Source organism: Dysidea avara, chromosome 1 (genome assembly GCF_963678975.1).
Source record: "Dysidea avara chromosome 1, odDysAvar1.4, whole genome shotgun sequence".
NCBI lineage: Eukaryota > Metazoa > Porifera > Demospongiae > Dictyoceratida > Dysideidae > Dysidea > Dysidea avara.
Genome location: NC_089272.1, coordinates 39,357,722 through 39,363,483, shown reverse-complemented (window position 1 = coordinate 39,363,483; position 5,762 = coordinate 39,357,722).

Below are 5,762 nucleotides of genomic sequence, written 5' to 3'. Positions count from 1 at the left end.
CTGAACTAAAATTATAATCAAGGTTGCTTGACTATCAAGATAAAGTGTTAAATGATTCGGGGATGTTCCCACAGTGGTCGGGACCAGCTGCCACTGAATTACCACAATATTGCCACCACTACTCACCATAATAATATACCACTGCTACATATTCACCACTAACTTATGCAAGTATATAGCTAAGGCCACTCTAAATAAATTCTCTGTTTCCCATCCTGGACTCAAGCATATTTCCATGTGAGCGGTTGGCAGCTTATCAAGCCATTGTTTGCCTAGTACAACCATAAAAGCAAGCATAAGCTTGTTTCTTCCTTTTTAAGTTACAAAAATAGCACAAACGTGAAATTTGTGCTGATTTGATAGCGCTGCTGACACTGTTTCAAAATGGCTTTTACTGTGTCTGTCAGTATACAAGAATAATGGGAAAATAATGGAAGAATATGGAACAGTTAGAGCTAACAGTAACTAGATACAGGAAACAGAGAATTTATTTGGAGTGGCCTAAGGCCCCACACTAAATCTTCTGGGCCTAACCTTGTTTCTTGTATTCTAAACCTGGGTACATCAGGGGTGGATCCAGGGGGGTTCAAAGGGTTCCATGGAACTCTCTTACTCGAGATACTCTAATAGAGCAGTCAAAACCGAGATACTCTAATAAAGCAGTCAAGATCGAGATACTTTAATAGAGCAGTCACAGTATTCTTAAGGGGAGCAGTGTAGCAGGCTACATGTGGAGTTATAAATAAGGAAATATAGTTGGTGAGAATATCTATGGTGAGGGATAGCTATTGTCAGCAGGTAATGACCTTCTTTTCAGTTTTGGTCTTTGACTTACAGCTACGCTGAAGTTGCAATTCCAGAGTGGAACCCCCCATTTATAAAGTGTGGATCCGCCCCTAGTACATCCTTGATGATTGATGGAACAGGCAGTGCAGTTTTAGACTACTGGATAACAGATATGTCCAATAATAAAAGGTTTCACTGTAGTGGAGCTCCACAGTTGTTATAGCAAAAAACAAGTAGCAATATTTTCAAATCCACTGAGTAGCTACATATTGTAAAATTAGTGACATGCATGCAGACCTTCAGTTCTGGTCGCTGTAAAGATAACATAAACATTTAGATACCCAGAGTCTACCATTACAGCTCTCAATAGTCACATACTACACATTCAGTTCCCAAGTGTTGTTATTACTTGTGACACCTTCTTACAAGTGTCCTTCTATCCTTTCATGCCTTCACCTTGACCTTCACTCGAAGTTGTTGTTGTTGTTATTATCTACTTTTCCAGTTAGGCACTGGAAGGTGTACATAGAAGGCAGAGCCTGTTCGAGGTGTGTACCCATAGCCTAGAAGTTCTCAGCGAGTCACGCCAGTGTTGTAAGATGACAGGCGGGCGGCAGGGAAGAAATGTCCATTTCGTCCATTGTCCACAACATCTTTGAAGACGACCAACACACTTAATACAGAGGGGCGAATAGTTTCAGTGTGACCTTTTCCTTCTCCGCAAACAGTGTTGCTTTCCGTAAAACAAAGAAAAACGGTAAGTTCACAAAACATGAAAAATTTTCTAAGTCAGAAGTGCGTCCAAAAAAAAATTCGCCATGTCCTGTCTGTAATGTGCACCTGTCTACTTGCATTGTATATATCCATAGGCGGATTTAGGAGACACTGTCAGGGGGGGCAAGGGGGGCAAGAAGTTTTAGTGCACAACAGTGTTTTATTAACCTACCTTTTTGGCACATTGGTCAATTTTCTGGTTTTTAGCTTAAATGAGGTAGTGGGTGCTCATCTATCTTGTGTTAAAATTTCAGCTTAATATCTTTAAGCATTCCTGAGATATGGCCAATTTTCTGTCCTGTACATTACAAACTACTTTTATAGTAACGTATTGAGTTCTGTGAGTGATTAAGGGTGACAAATGGTGACAAATCACTTTGTTTACCAATAATTCGGTTCTTACCATCTAAAATGCTTTAAAAGACATCTCTGAAATTTTAATGAAGTATTGTTGGTATTTTTCTGCAATTAAATGCCATGTATCATTGTCTAAGACTAAGTTTGTCCCACGCATGTGAAATTACTACATGGTCTATATAATCATCCATATCTCCTAGGAAAAAGAAGCTATGGGTGTGAAACTTCACAGCAAGATGGTTTAATAGTTGCTTTATCCAAATGTGCAAAAAAATTAGTTTTAAAAAATTGTTGAAATTTTCATTTGAGTTTTCCCAAAAAGTTTGTTTGTGCCCAAAAGGTAAGGTTTCCAAGATCCGGTCACATATTGCAATTTTAGATATTGGCACCCATTTGGTTGGGCATTTACTATGGTATAAATCATTCACAACAATTTCATTACATTTTCACAGCTTAAAATTTCACACTAATTTCACGATGTTTTGTAGTGCAATATTCATTTCATTTTCACAACCTTTTAATTATTTCTTGCATACTGAAATTGTGTAAATTCATGACATTTTCAGTACAAATTCATAAGTATTTTCAGTACAAATTCAGTACTATAGTTACTTCAAATTAAAATTTCACAACATTTTCACAAACTTTTCAGGTGATGAAATTTAAAAGATTCACGAACTTTTCATGTGGTCAATTTCATACAGTTTATTTCTGTATGAATTTATTGTGAATATTTTTCATACTAATTTCATTACTTTGGTGTCCAGTAGTGACACATTTAAGGTGAGGAATAAGGTGAAATTCTACCATTGGTGTTATTACAAATGTTTACTGCTTGGTTTCAGTTGCTGTGAAGTCACTGGTGAGGTGCATTGTCCAGAGAATCTGAGCTGAACACCGAATCCACTGCTGGATACTGATTACTCAAGAAATGAGAGGTGATTTCGATGACGAATTATTACTGAACTAGTGCATCATAAGTTGAAAGAATAGCATCACATGATCCAACGATGGAGTAAAGATAGTAGGTTCTTATCGTAGAGTAGGCTACACTGTAGCATAGAGATATTATAAGCTGCGGTAAACAGCAGTATTGCACTCACATAGCTAGCTAGCTAGTTGTGCCTTTTAAACAATTTTTTGTTAAAACAAATGTATGCATGAGCCTCATCATAAAGATGGTAGGCTTCACAGCTGCGTAGGGGTGGGTGGCTGGCTTTCTCACGACCAGATCTGCTTCCAGATTGAGAGGTCTGTATTAGCATCACTATTCACAACTTTTGCAGTGGGCATTAAAAGGAATACTTCATTGATTAAACCTCTTGCACACCTATCAAGAACACCTCACTCAACACCTCACTGTCATAGAGTAGTATGTTATCACCTTGATTTGATATACATCACGATGTGTTAAATCCTCATTTTACTGACACCTTCCCTCCAACTGGGATCCATACTATAATAGTGACAGAGATAAATTAGAATTAATTCAGCTTAGGGTTGCTAGATGGGTTTAAGTGATTATTAACAGAACTAGTTCAGTATCATTAATGTTGCATGATCTGTCCTGGCCTTCCTTACAATTTTGACGGAAGATTTCAAGACTACAATTATTTCATAAGATCTTTCACCAACAAACATCCCTGTCAATTTCAACTTACACTCTACCTGCAACAAGAGACACACGTCATTATCATCAGTATCATTTCATACTTCCATCTGTATCAACCACATCCCATTTACAATCATTTTTTCAAGAACAATTAAGGAATGGAGCAACTTACCTACATCTATCCTTAACACAACTGATTATGACATATTTTCAAACAATTTACAACTATCCTTAAGTAATTGTATGCATGCTTTGTAATTCTGTTGTTTTCTTTTTTTCCTGGGCACTTATGAGCTGTGCTGACTGCCCAGTACAATAAATAAATTAATTAACTCGCTCACATATTAAACTCGCGATCACGTGATAGTAAGCATTAAATAGAATTATATTATTTTTGTCTGTTGATGTTAGTAATATTGAAGTAACAGGAAATTGTACCTGCTGAGATGATTTTTACATAAAAAGCTGCATATTAGCGTTGTGAGAAATCGTCGCTCGTCGAATCACGTAATTTACAACATTTACTGACGGTGGGGCACAGGCCCCAGTGTAGTTACGCCACTGACTATAATTATAGTTATGATTATTGTAATTAGTAATTGAATGAGTCTATGTATGTTTTTTTTTTTCTAGCTGTGGGTGCATGTAGCCAGTGTTGGGCAAGTTATTTATTAAAAGTAACTAGTTACATATTACTTGCAACTGAACTATTTAGTTACAGTTACAAATTACCCATAAAATAAAGTAACTATAATAATATTACATGTTATATTACTTTGTGTCCACAGCCTTAAGCTGTCACGTGTGATACTAGCAACTTATCACGTGACATGATTGCGTTGTTGGACAATGTGCAAATCTTGGTTATAAGTAAGAAGCTGGTGAATAAGCTTCATTACTTCGTTGTGGCTAGGCGTTACTCAGTGGATTACTAACGAGATTAGTAACTTCGTTACTTGTAGTAACAACATTACGTAATATTAGACTCGTTACAGTAATTATATTACTTAGGTAATGTGTTACATTTGTAAGTAAAGTAACTTGAGTTATATTACCTGTTTTTATAACGTATTTCGTTATCAAGACACACGTAGTGTGTCGTGCGGCCTAAGTATCCGGCGCGCCACACCGTGAGTATATTTACAGGAACAAAGTAAACGCGATTTTCACACCTTTGTAGCTCCGTAACTCCTTATCCGATTGAAACCAAAGTTGCTACAGACGTGTCGGCTAGGTAGGGGAGTCCACATTCCAAATTTGAAGAAAATCGCTCCAGCCATTTCCGAGATACAAGCGGCCAAAGTTAGGGTTTTTTTCTTCGTTTTTTTTCTTCTACTTCTTTTCGCACACTTTGCAAAATCCGACATACAACACGAATGCGTACTCCAATCGGGCTGAAATTTGGCACACTTAAAGGGCTCATTGAGGTCTCAGTACCGAGTTTGGTAGGAATCCGATGGACATTCACGGAGTTATGACCAATTATTTGCGTATAATAAGGTTGAAGGTCTGTCACGCCCATAGGGTAAACCGCTTGAAGGAATGAGCTGAAAATTGCTATGTAGATGGAGTAGCTGTCGTAGGAGTGCCTTTTTGTGGTTTGAAAGGAATCCAGTTAAAGGTCATCGAGATATGACACAAAACCCAACCTGTGTCACAATTACGCGATCGATTTTTATGAATAAATAAACTATTAGTTTTCACGCCTACCAGGCAAACCGCTTAGAGCAGTAAGCTGAAAATCGGTGTGTAGCTGAAATAATTATCATAGAAAGTCCTTGCAATAGTACAGAAGAATCGGAGTACATACCACTGAGTTCTGATTCCAAAGCCAACTACGTGTAGCATATGCGAGATCGAGATACTCCAATAGAACAGTCACCCTAATAGAGCATTCAACTACGTTTATAACTTACTCCGTTATAGAATTATATGACATTGCAAGTTATTCTGTAGGGAGATCAGCTACAAATGGTTAATCGTATAGACGATTCAGCTACAAGCAAGTTACCCTGTAGAGAGTTCAGCTACAAATATGTTGCTGTAGAAATTCAGAACATTATAAGTCCCACTGAAGAGAATTCAGCTATAAACAAGTCACCTTGTAGAGACAACAAGTCACTCTGTAGAGAATTCAGCTACAAACAATTCACTGCATAAAGGGTTCAGCTACAAAAAAGCTACCCAGTAGAGAGTTCATCTAGATCAGCTACAAACAAGTTACTTTATGCAA